Consider the following 14,667-nt stretch of genomic DNA (forward strand, 5'->3'; position numbering starts at 1 on the left):
TAGTATTATTGCAAGATTAAAATTCTCATTGAAATAAATGATTCGATTATGAAAAAAATAAAAGCTGACACGAAGAAAAAAAAAATAACATAATATATATCTGCCAGTTCAAGAGTTAGGGAATGAGAGACTTAGCAATTTACCGTCAATAAAGTCGTATCGATAGCTCGTTATGAGAAACGTGGCATCTCAACAGCTGGCATCTTCACTTTAGCTGTGTGTTTAATTAAGAGAATCTCTACCCTCCGTCCAATGTCGATCCAACAGACAGGTTATGAGTTTTTGGAAGAAAACTAAAATGTCTAACGGTCCAATCGTGTTCTATTTCTAACGCAATAATTTCATGTAAACAAAAGACATAATTCCTCTTTCCATCTTCACTTGAAATGGCATCGTATTACATGAATCTTTATGATCATGATAAATATATTCGTATACAGTATATATTTCTTCATAAAGCCCATTTAAAATAGTACACGTTATACAATGTGTTCGTAAATTGAACGACTCATTGCAGCTTAACACTCGTATACCGTATGAAAACATTGATGAGATTTCTTCTTTTTTTTTTTTTTGTGAAGTGCGTATGCAATCTAAAAAAAAAAAAAAACTCAATTTATCCTGTAAAACGAAAAGCTCTGAAAATAATACACTCAACAATAATAGAGTCTATTTTTACGTAAATCAAAAAATATTAGATAAATGCATCAATTCAAATTACATTTATTTAAATTTTTTTTTTTTATTCAATGTTAATAAAGCCATTAAAAATAAAAAAAATAAAAAATTTTTAAACCCCTTAAATTATCGTTTATTTTGTGTAATAAATTTTGATTGACATTAGATAATATTTTTAAGTTATTACGATTAAGGTAAAATTAAAATCCATGAGTGCCAACAGACGATGAGTCATAAATTGAGCCTGTAATTCATTAGGGCACACCTATAGCCGATAATTGCATTTTCAAAGCATTTTACTGAAAAAGCTTCGGGACTTTGCGCAAAGGCCAACTAGTTGGGTGCCAGTGGCGTTGTTAAATGGAAGAGAGGTGAGAAACAAAGAACACCAACATCCAAGTATGAAACAGGACGACAGGGTAGCTAACTGCATTAGCCTTTCAGGTATTCCCTGCTGTTATATCTCTCTCACTCTTTTATTATCCTACCCTCTCTCAGCGATTGGTTCAACCATCGAAGCAGTAGTGTACTACCCGCGGTATATACTCTTGTCACGCCACAGGTTAATTATGTTCAATAATTTTGAACACTGTGTCTAAACGAATTTTCAATCTGATTTTAAAATAGTCATGTGACATTGTCTTGTAATTAGCTCTCTTTTTATTGCAACATCAGTATTATTATTCAAATATATACATATCAACAGACAAAATAATAATTTTTCTTTTTCATATTTTTATTTATTATTTATATATGATCAGGGTAATGACTGTGTCAGGATAAAAAAATGATGATGATGATGATTAAAGAAAGTTTATAAAAAAAAGTAAACAAGCTTTATTAAAACTTATATGCGTGACTTTTTGCTCTAGTGAAATAAAAAAAAAACAGTTTTCAAAGTTCCAACAATGAAAACTTTACAACTTGCTTCTGAAGACTTCTTTACTTACACGTCGTTCAGGCGCCTCTCAAACGTGCCAGGAAAATATTAACTTCATTTTTTTAAGTTATAATATTTTTTCAAAATATAATTCTTTACTTGGTATTGTCAAAATAGTTTTTTAATAGCAACAAAAAAAAGAAAAAGGAAATAAAAAATATTTTAAAAATCAAAAAGAAAGTTTTTGATATACCTAAATAATAATATCAACTTTTATACAAACAAAATATTCAGGTGCCAGAAATTTATATTATTAGCAAAGAAAAATTTACTTAAAAGTATATACATGTCCAAACTTATTCAACAAAAACCACTGTTGTGAATTCGAGCATATCAAACATATTTCGTTGTCGACTGCAGAGTATTCGACAAGTTCATTTTCAAGTTAAAGTTATTTTCATGTCACCAGTTTAAAACCGAGCAATAATTTTGTACCAAACGTTTGACGATATCACATTTCAGGTGTGGTTACTGCATAACAGCAGACAGCGCACCATAATGTCGAGGTCAATGAGCGAGAGAGTAGGTAAATTATCACTAGGACATATGAAAAAGGGTAGAAAGAGAATACATGCAGAATTTTATGTTTCAACCACAATATCCACGTCATTGGCGTATCACGCGCTTGCATTGTTTGTGGTATAAAATTATTAACCACAACCATGATTGAAACTTGCCTTCGTCCCGCTATTTATCTATAGAGAAATACAGTTATAAACCTGACTGTATATTTCTCCCTTTAAACCGACTTAGGCTCGATGCAACTATTCGCTTGCAATACACCTACCTATATATATAACTGCAACTAAATCCGCGCAGGGAATTACCTATACGCTCAACGAAATTGCCTACCTGGGTCATTCACCGATTGTGGCTTGATTCACAAATGAAATTGCCATTTTCATTTCCATATCGAGGATTCCCCAGAAATTTGTCAATTTTATTGAAATTGAGAGCTATAAAAAATACATTTAAATATATGTATTGAAAAGTTTTTTTTAAAACTATACCATAAACCAAATACACGATATGATTGCATGAATTTTTATAGATATTTTATTTTTATCATTTTTTTATTCATTTTAATAAACGTAATTATTAAAATGTATCTATATATAAATTGAGTAAAATTAGAAAAAAAAAAATAAAAAATAAAACTATAAAGTGCTCGAGATTCATCAGCTCAGGTGGGAATTAGTTGCCTTAGTCCCATCTAGAACTCCCTGAATTTAATTACAATTAATAATCTCGAAACGCTCTAGAGATTCGTGGTGAAAGCTTGGGAACCTTTGCACACCGTTTGGATTATAATTTTGCTATATGTACATTTGTGTGTGTGTCAGAAATTTTCCACCATGGTATGTCACAAGTCTCTCACTCGTTAACTTGTTAATTTATATTTTTTATTTCTTATCTCAGTAGCCCTCATATTTTTACAAGTAAATAAATAAATGAATAATTCAGGTTTTTATTATTTGAGATGAATCAATTAATATAAAAAATAAAAATTAATTTATATATACATATACATTTGTTGCTGATCATATGACATTATGAAAAAACTAAGATAGATCTTTATTTACCCTACTATTTCTATCATCTACAAATTGATAGATGTGGTCGAAATATACAATCATTCTTGAATTATGATGAATGTGTTATATCTCAACGGTAAATGACGTAGGCAAAATTGCATGTGATGCGTATATATTCCATCAAAATTTGATGCTTTCAGTTGAACAGAAATAAAAAATAAAAATAATAAAATAACAATAGCAACCCCTTGAATTGAGAGTTGAAATTAGGGCTTCATGCGGTACCGAGACTAGTCTCGGTCTCGCATGCGTCGTCTCGCGAGACCGAGACCGAGACCGAGAGTATCGTTTGAAAGTCTCGCTAGTCTCGCGAGACTCTGAAAATTTTAAATAATATTTTTTTTTTTTTTTTTTTTTCCCTCTTACCGTATCGAATCATATTGAAAAAAAAGAACTGTTATATTCCTGCACAGTAAGACACTGCACAGTAGGGCACTGACGCCAAAGTCACAAGATATTCACAAGCCTTATTATGTATCAATGAAAATTGTAAAGACTTAAGTTACGCCAATTATATTTTCCTCAACTGATATTTTTTGTATTTGATGTTTCAAAAGCAATGATTTACTTCTTGGAAAAAAAATACATATCGATGAAGTAAAAGAAAAAAAAAAAAGAAAATATACTATTTGTTTATGGCATTTCTAAAGACTTTTCTCAGACTAATTTAACGATTTTTAAATTTTCAAGATTCACTTTGAACATTCGTTTGTCTTTCATTTTTATTTTTTTTCTGGAAACAGAAAGATTATGTCTACTGTATTTGTTTACACAATTAGGACGTTCTGATGCTTTATCCTTGAAGTTGTTCAGTTCCTCTGTGGTCACGTTGAAGAAAACATCAAATTTTTTTTTAAAATGTCCAATAGCAAAAAAAGAAATTTCAGTGATAGAAATATAAACATAATTTTTTATTTCAAAAAATATGTAAAAAGTTTTAAATAAATCAATGTAAATATATATGTATATATATATTTTTGATATAAATATAATTTTTTTTTATGAATTTAATAAATGAAAATAAAAAACAAACGTCTTATATAAAAATAATTCTCGTCATAATTTTGTATGATTAATCAATTTTATTAATATTAAAATTAATAATCAATTTATTAATTAATATAATTCAATATTTATTGCATTATTTTATATTTTATAATTTTAAAAAAATTAGGTAATACAATATTAATTGTTTTTATTTTACACGAATTTGATATACATGGTATTATTCAATCACTTTTTTTACTTTACTTGGACGAATAAATATTAGTATAAAAGCGAGACCCGGCGAGACTTGCGAGACGAGACCGAGACCGAGACCGAGACCTAAAATCTTAAAATTGCGAGACCGAGACCGAGACCGAGACCTGGTGCGAACGAGCGAGACCGATACCGAGACTCGTCGAATCTCGTCTCGTCTCGTACCGCATGAAGCCCTAGTTGAAATGTATGTTTTATTCCGAGATGAGTATTGAATGATATGAAAATAATAAATGAGAAAAATTATGAAATTGCAAGGATAAATTTTTCTACCACACTTGCTGTCATCTCATTGCAATTTGAAAATTCGATCCGTTAATTATTAGGCTGGTAATGAGACAAAACTCATAGTCAATTTCAATCGATATTCAACCACAGGTTTCCAAGTATTGGTATAAAATAATTTCATGAAATTAGACAATCATTAGTATATATTGATTAAATTCATATGTTTATTATATTATAAAAATAATAATAATAATTGTTATCATTTTTATTTTTACGACTAGCTAAAGATTGATTGAATTGATAGAAACTGAGCTATTGAGTGTCGCCCTGATACTGCGTCATTAACGAATTATGAGAAAATAAACCTTGCTCTTTAATATAAAAAAAATTTATGAGATGATTTGGAGGGCAAAACTTAGTGCAATGGCATTACTGATATGCTTGGTGAAATGGTGTTTATGTGTAGCTAAAAATTCCCAATTTCATCACATTGATGATATCTTAACGGTTATGTTGACTATGTCATTTTGTTTTTTTTTTTTTTTAAACATATGGATATTACAATAGAAGAAATGTTAAAATCAAAATGTCATGTCAACAATTTTAATAATTGAAGTTTTATCTTATCCATATAATATTTTGCGCTATTTATTAATTTTTTTTTATTCAATACCCGTTTATGAAAAATTTAATTTTACAATAAAAATATTTTATCATCTAAAAATTCATTATTTATTATTTGGTGTATGTGAAAAATATTTAACAAATAGGAGTATATATTTTGATGATACTTGATAATGATACGACCAATTATTTTGATTTGATCCTCTTTTAAAATTCTCATTGAAATTTTGGATCAATACATAAACTTATACTTTGCCAGTCTTGTGTATATGAGTGTGTCATTGTCTGAAGCATTGAACAAAATCCCTTCAAGTAGGAGGGTAAAAAAATTTAAAAAAAAATCGGCTTTAGACTGACCCGGATGAAATTTTTCCCTTGCGAAAAAATAGGTATGGTATTTCAAGGGCAGACGGCTTCTCGTTCGTTAGTGAAAAGCGTGGCAGAATAAAGAAAGCGGACGTCTAGTCTGGCGAAGGGTGAATTTTGTCTAAAAAAAAAATAAAATTAAGAAAAATAAAACAAATATTACGTAATAGAAATGCTATAAAAATAGAAGGTTGTCGAAAATCACAAACCGAAAAAAAAATATATATGATATAAAGAAACATTAAACAGTTGGATCTATGTTCTGAGTAGCAAATTGGGTTAATGCATCTGGACCACTGGAAAGCTTTTTTCAATTTCCGTTATTTCTTTAGCTTCCTTAATTTTATTTTTATTTATTTTCTTCTTTTACAATTCATAAAAGCTTTATTGTTAAAATAGCTTTGAAGAATTTTAGCTGCCTCAAGAATCGTGATAATTAAGAAAATTCCATCTATAATATTTTTGGAATTTAAATGTCTTGTTATGAATTCAAAATGAAGATATTAATTTTAGTGAACATGTATTTTAAATATCTATATTATTTTCTTCATATAAAAATCAATGTTATATTGTTGCTTAATAATTTTTCATTGGAGAGAATTTATCATAGTATCTGTTGAGACTTGGTCGCCACCGAAGTAATCAAATTTTGCTCTCGGTGCAATGAAGCTCGTCCACGAAGAAAAAAAAAACAATCGAAACATCTATACTTTATTTCTATCTTTCCCGAGTAGAAATTCAGGTCAGGTTCGGATCAAGCCCTGATCAGGCTTGCCTGATTTCAAATCCAATCTGGATCCAGATACTGGATCCGAACCTGATCAGGATGTAACGCTTTTTCGTAAGGTTTGGATCCAAAATGGATCAGGATACCTGATCAGGCTGTAGTAGAGATACATGATCCATAATGGATCCAGATACTGGATCCGAACCTGATCAGGATGTAACGCTTTTTCGTAAGGTTCGGATCCAGAATGGATCAGGATACCTGATCAGGCTGTGGTAAAGATACATGATCCATAATGGATCCAGATTCCGGATCAAAACTGGATCAGGATACATGATTTATTCAAAAAAAAAAAAAAAAATTAATAATTTCAAATTTATTTTTTTTTTTAATTTGAAATCTAACGCTTAACAGAATACAGATAAACTTTATTATTACAAACTGACCTAATTGATAATTTACCTAACTAATTATTGCTACGACCGGGGTTCGAACCCTTCGACACGGGATTACAACGCTAGTACTTGACACGCTCGGCCATTGAGGCATTCGATATTCTGTACTAACTTTTTGTCATAGGTTTATTAATTAGTTTGGATAGATATATCATTTTATTTTATCCTTATTAGATAGCCTGATCCATTCTGGAAGACTGGATCAAGAAAAATGTCAAAAAAATAAATTCAATAATTTTTTCTTGATCAAGATTCGATCCAGAATGGATCAGGCTACTCTATTAAGGATAAAATACAGATAGCCTGATGCTATCCTGATCAGGCAATTGTAAAATTAAGACGCAAATTTGATACTTGTTTCTTCATCCATTTTGGATCCAGCTAGCCTTACTTATTCTATTAGAGTAGCCTGATCCATTCTGGATCAAGACTGGTTCAAGAAAAAATTATTTGAAAAAAAAAATAAATGCAATAATTTTTTCTTGATCAAGATTTGATCCAGAATGGATCAGGCTACTCTATTAAGGATAAATTACAGATAGCCTGATGCTATCCTGATCAGGCAATTTGTAAAATCCAAAGACGCAAATTTTTTATTTTTTCCTTTATCCATTTTAGAACAAACTAGCTTTACTCTATCCTTAATAACGTAGCCTCATCCATTCTGGATCAAATCTTGATCAAGAAAAATTTATTTGAAAAAAAAATAAATTCAATAATTTTTCTTGATCAAGATTTGATCCAGAATGGATCGCCACTATTATTAGGATAAATACAGATAGCCTGATGCTATCCCTGATCAGGCCATTCCTACTTATCTTTATAGGTTTGATCCAGTCGGATCAGGACTTGATCAAGATGAAATTATTTAAAAATTAAATAAATTTAATACTTTTATCTTGATCAAGTCCTGATCCGGACTGGATCAGGCTATCCCTATTAAGGAAAAGATGTAGGTGCCTGATCCAGGCTTGATCAGGATGTGATAGAGTTACCTGAATAGGGATAGCCTTACGATATCCTGATCAGGCCTGGATCAGTGTTCAGGCTATCCTGAACAAGTTTCTACTCGGGTTGGTATATATATATAATAAACAAATAAATGAACAAAATAATAATAAAAAAAAATACATAACTAAATTTACAGCCACTGCAATTTTATATCTATTCATAAAAAAAATAAAAAAAAACATGAAAAACAAATAAGAGTGTATGTACAATTTAATTAATATTCCGTATACATATTTGATTTTTATATTTTTTCTTATTTTAAATTTTAGTTATAAAAATTTAATTAGTCAATTTTACGTTTTAATTTTTTTTTCAATAATTTTATTTACAAAAAAGTAGAATTTTTTTATTTATTTTATTCATTTTATTTATTTGTTATTTATAAAAAATATAACTTTACTGTTTCAATGAGTAAATAGAATAAAATGTACAGATAAAAAAAAAAAAAAATTCACAACTCATGAATCATTTACCATCACGAGTTGCAGTTACGTATGTCGTTTATTTATCAATGATGCATGCGATACCTAAACTTTCTTCAGGGCTTAATGAACCCGATGAAGTTTCTTGCAATTAGTTGAACAAAGTTTTACCGTTTGTTATCTTAAAAAATAATAATTTTTTTTCCGTCTTGTGTTGTTTTGAACTTCATCAACAATACATTTATTTAATTCAATATTATTATTTGGCAAACATCACTAGTAAAAAATTAAATTGCTGGTTATTGATATTAATTATACTGATCCCTAAAATATACATTGATAATAAAATTTCCACTATAAAATATTTTACATGTAGAATAAATTTATCGTTAAAAAAAAAAATAATAAATAACTATAATTTTTCAACGACTCTTAGTTACGCTCAAGAACTCTAATAGTTTTATAATTCTAATATTAAAAATTATTGAAAGTTTTTTTACATTTCGCGATGCCATATAACTCACCTAGTGTAAAATACTACTAATGACCAGGTGTTAATGTGCACTCTGCCTCTACCCTTGCTTCATGATTATATAATATAAAAAATTTTACTGAAAGCCTTTTTATTAGCGATATTAAAAATTTTTTAAGTATGACAAGCATATACGAATGTATATCCGTGTATTATATATGCAAAAATTTTTAATGGATGATATTTTATTGAACATAAAAAATAAATGTAACAATTCTCTCTCGGAAGATAAAAAAAAGTATTTTTAAATTGAATTTTTGATGTTCAAATTGATGCAACAAATAATTTATATTTATATAAAAGTTGTACCTGTATAGTATATATATAATGTAAGTAAATTATTTATATTATATATATATGAAAAGTCGAAAGCTTTAGAAGATTGTCATCGTTTGGTATATCGTGTTGGTATGAAATTGCATCACAGTGGCGGTAAGCGCAATGTTCCACGTAATTCAGTTACCACGCAGTAGTTGTCCGTTGAAGGCAACACTCTCAGCTTCTGGCACGTGTACTTACCCATTATCGCTAAAAGCATAGCACTCTCGATTATCACGACATGCTCCCTTTCCTCATTTACCCTTCGACCAGTTTACGCTTGAGTCTATATACGAACATTACCAAAAATATCTGAAACTTCAAAAGCGTTAAATCTATATACGCATGTATAATATGTAGACATTATCTTTATTTCAATTTTTTTAAATCTGTAATTATCTTTTTAAATTGAAATAGTATACGATAACTGGATGTATATCTATGTAGATTCAAATTATATTTAGGATAAAAATAAATACACCCATGTTGTTGTTTGTGTGTATACTTGAATTTATCAATTTGCTCTTTTCAAACGATCAAACGGAATTGTAATTAAAAATAATAAAAAAAAAAATCCTTTGAAAACATATACGATATATTCATTACTTGCAATATAAAACTGTGGAGGTAAAAAAAAAATTTCTCGTGTGGAGTACATAATATTCTTTTATATTTTTAAAAATTTTTTATAATAGATTTTGATGGAATTTTATACGCTATTGGATCGACCACTTCAAGCAAAGTTTAAGCGTGAAAGATAATAAAAAATAATAATAAAACGATGATAGTGTTTAGCAAAAAATACGTAACAAAAAAAAAATTTTAACCCTTTGAACAACATTTCTATTGAAACTACTTCATGGTGTACAGTTTAATGTGTTCTCAAGGGTGAAATTTACACTTTCCGAGTATCCATGCTTTATGAAATGTATTTTTCGCTTGAATCTAGAATATTTGTTTTTTTTTTTTTTTTTAACAAGCTCAGATACGTCACAGTGTATATTCATTTTTTTATTTTTTTTCATTCTTGCTTTTTATATAATAATTTTTTTTTCGTTTTTTTTTTTTTTTTTCGACTCTCCGATTACTCTCGTTTATTTTTCGTTACCTTTTGCAACACCTTCAACTAAAGGCTAAAGAACGTGGCAAATTTTTATAGCGTGTTCCAACAGGCACGTACTCAACTTTTTTTCCTAGGCATAAAGACACTCTTTTTTTTTTTTTTTTTTTCCTCGGTTTTCTTTCTAATTTTTTTTTTATTATTTTTCATTTTCCGTCTCCCTTATTTATTTTTTTTAAATACTTTTTATTTTTTTTTGCTTTCATTTTCCGCTTGGCGGTGCACGTACTTACCTCTCTCGGCAGCTCTGACCAGACCAGGCTTTTAGTAATTTCAAAGAGATGTTGAGGGTCTTTTGCTACTGTTACTGGACTTTATATTATAAATCTATATACATATATGATATCGTATCTGTATCATAAACGCATACACTATCATTTATAGTATATGAAACTAGTGCCTTTGGCAACGCATTCTCTTCCATCTATACTTTACACAAAGAAAAGTGATAAACCACAAAACCCGGACGAAAACTGGCTTGGTCTTGCTCTGGCTATATTTTCTTGTCGTTGAGAAACAAAGTGATGACATTATGCCAAAAGAGAATTCAACCAGCGTAGTGGACAGTGACTAACCATCGTCTTAAGGAAACTCTATAGAGTGTGGTGAAAACTTTCTAAACTCAACTTGTCAATAACGGTTACGAAGCATTTAATTTTGCCACAATAATATTACAATCAGTATATTAGCTGTCACTTTTATTTATTAAAAATTTTAAATTGTTTTTTTTTTTATTCTGCAAAATATAAAACTATTGTATAAAACACACGTACATCTGTTTATTGTGGAGAAGTATTATTTATTTTATTGATATTACAAAATTTTTATTATGAATTTTTTGCGATTGACATGATTTTTTTTTATTTATGTCAAAAATCCGAAGGGTCACTTGAAATGATTAAATAAAAATAAAAATATATATATACAACTCTGAAGGGTGAATAGAGTATTGAGTTTCGTTTTGATACGCTCACATTTGTGATTCTGAAATACCCTATATATATAGCAAAAAATCACCCCTACACAAGTCGTCTAGATTGGAGATTATAAATATTGATCCTAAGCGTCCTTCAATTGTCGAGTATATACTTGAAGAGTACTCATTCATCTCCATTTTTGAGAGTATTTTTTTGAACGTTTTCAAGGTAGAATATGACGAAAGAGTGGCACTGTGATTCTGTGAAAGATGTAGCTAAGGGAAAGAGTACTATTGCAAAAGAGAAAAAAAAAAAAAAAGTCAAATTGAGAAATATGAGATCGTTTTGTGTATACCCTGGTTATGAATTGTGCGCATAATCCAATACAGAAAGAAAAAAAAAATCTCTAGAAGATTTTTGGGAAAATTGAATTAGTACAAGGGTGGATGTCTGATGCTTTTATTGTGATGACCTGAACGTCACTCAAACGTTCTTAGCCAATTATTATTATTCCAAAATAATACAACGATAATAATAATTCAGCAATTTGTAATAAAAATTTTTGTATTTCTAAAAATTCCATAATAAGACATTGACAAATTTGAGGAATTTTTTTTTACCCATAAAATAGTATTTTTTTTTTATTATTTTTTTTCTTTCAACCCAAGGGAAATAAATTCAACTTGAAAATTAAATTTGTAAATTATAATATACTATCCTTTTTTCTATATAATTTAAAAGTTAAATTGCAACAAGTTTTAATTAAATTTTACAATTAAATTATCGATAATAAATCGATACAAATTTCAAATTATTGGTGTATAAATTTTTTGTATAAAAATAAATATATTAAATAAAAAAGTATGTCTTGTAGATAACAAAAAATAAAAAAAAACGAATTATGCTAGTTGCGACGAAAAAAAAAAAAAAAAAAGTGAAAGCTATTGGATAAACTTATTGTTTTATCCAAAAGAAAAGTTTAACAAGTGAAACTGGCTAGACGTATATATATATATATATATATGAGTTTGAGAAGGTCATCTCGTTTCAACAAAATTGAGACTCAACTTTGTGAGCTTGCTAATTCGACCTTATACTCGAAAGCCCACTAGCTTGAACCCAAAGATCATCACCGGCTTTAGGAACTCACCAGAGAGAAGGGCCCTTTTATCTCAAGAAATTCTCACTTGTTCTTGATTCAACTGTCCCACTCATTTGTCTGTAAAAGTCTCTTGTCTTTCTTAAAATACTGTCGCCTTGGTTGCTAATTTGGTTTAACCGAGCCCTTGTTAAATTCGTTTATCCCCACTAATTCTTAATGCAATGCGCCTGACTAGTCACATTCCAACAATGTGGTTGATTTTATCCAGACGCTATCAAATCTATTATGTTGTTGATCCCAAAGTGAATTTATTTTTCATAATAGATAGCGGATATCCGGTATCATTGATTCTATAATATAATTATCAATAATAATAATAATTTATAATTGTATAATTGAAATATTTTTAGCTTTATTAGTGACATTAAATTATTGATTAAATTTAGAAACTTTATTTTTGATATTTCAACTAGAATGACAAATTTAATTTTCATAAATTGATATGATGTATCAATTATATTGCACTAATTGTAACAGATGTATATTGTGGTTATATACTGAATGAGAATTTACTATAAATTAATATATTTGAATGTTGAATCAATCTTAAGTGATCACTGATCAGTAAAGCGCACAAGGAAATTGAAGGAGTCTGTATCAAGTTGAACATTTCCTATACAGGTAAACGAGCATTTTGATGATGTTGAGTACCTTTGGGCTTAATGTATAGTTGACCAACGGAAGAGAGCTTTAGTTTGCCGTAACGATTGACGCTCTCAAGCCTTGAGGGGCTCAAAGATAGATTGATAGATAAATGGAATAGGAGGTTGAAGCATACCAAGAGAATATCTGGAAATCGGTTGAATTTATAGAAGGTGATACAGAGTTGTAAGAGATTCTAAATACCAAATTGGTGTCTTTGAACTAACGCTTGGTATTTGCAAATTGGATAGAGTTTGGTCATGAGTATCCGATTAGATATATATACTATACAACTAAATGAATTGAAATAATTTTCTTCCTACGAAAAAACAATATAATAAATTAATTATAAATTTTTATTTTATAATATAATCAATTCAATTATAATTGTTTTTTTTTATTTAATTCTTTTTATTATTCCTCTTGTAGATATTGTTTATGATGTATTGTCTTTTTCAGACAAAAGCAAATGAATTCAGTTATTGTTGAAAAAGTTTTCATTAAAAATAATTGTCATATTGTTTTAAGCTGTTGTCAAGTATAATTTTTTTTGCTTAATAAATCAAGATGGTATAGAGTTTTAGCGTGTCTCGGATAGTTCACTAATTCAATCATCTTGAACTCACGTGAATGTATATACGATGAAGAATGAAATCATATCTAAACTTTCACTGAACAATCATCTCTACTTTGTTCTTAGTAATTATTCAAATCACGAAGTCGACTAGAGGTGTCTCCAGGAAATTGCTTCTGAGTTTAATCAAATTTCACGCCAATATTCAAATCCCATTTGTATTTGAATTTGTACAGGAAATAGAGAATATTCTACTAAACTCATCAATTAATAATAGCTTTTTTTTGTTGTCTCACTGCGATAATTGATTATTATAAAAAATTCATGTATTCAAATTATTTAACTTAAATATTTTCGACGATAATTATTATTTACTGATCAATCAATAATTTATTCATGACTTTTTATAATAATCGTGCTGACGATTCCAAAATACATTATGCAATGAAAAAAAAAAAAGAATTAAAAACTAGGTCAATATTATAATCGACAAAAAAACGCATTAAAAATATATATAAAAAATTGTAAAATTATTTCAACAGCATTCCATTCGTAACCATGCCAAAAAGGAAGCTCAAAATAAGAAAAAAGCTAGTTTAAAAATTATCGAATTGCATTGGTCTTAAAAAGTTTTGACTCACGACTTTGTTAACTCGGTCGACGGATCTCAGTATTGAATACCAAAGGTCAAAATAAAACTTTTCAAATAGTCTTAGTATCGCTCTATTAGTTCATAGCATTGTTTCGTTTTAAGGAAAAAATAAAAAACAAAAATGTGACGAATTGTAGAGCAATTCAGTAAAGTTTTCAAGAAGAAAACTTAAAAATTTTTCACTAAGGGCATTTTCTTTTTAAAACATTGGCCAGTCGGATGTCTATAAAACTTTGACAATGATATATATATATAAATTTGAAAGTAACATCGATATCTTGTTGAAAGTTTTTCAACTGGTACGTTTTTACAGCCCACTTCTGATAAAAACATATTTGCTCAACCACTGAATCTATCACACAGCAAACAAACTCCACCACAAAAGCTAACGATTTCTTTCTTTTGACTATAGTGTGATATCAATCTATCTATCTGTTTCTTCTC

The 14,667-nt window shown here is 28.7% G+C and overlaps 1 protein-coding gene across 2 annotated transcripts in view; it reads left to right on the plus strand.

Annotated features, from left to right (window-relative positions):
* The window catches only part of LOC122857999 (semaphorin-2A), a 180,856-nt gene that overhangs the window by 65,780 nt on the left and 100,409 nt on the right, over positions 1 to 14,667 (plus strand). The gene's annotated exons all lie outside the window — the stretch shown is intronic.

Source organism: Aphidius gifuensis, linkage group LG1, assembly GCF_014905175.1.
Source record: "Aphidius gifuensis isolate YNYX2018 linkage group LG1, ASM1490517v1, whole genome shotgun sequence".
Classification (NCBI taxonomy): domain Eukaryota; kingdom Metazoa; phylum Arthropoda; class Insecta; order Hymenoptera; family Braconidae; genus Aphidius; species Aphidius gifuensis.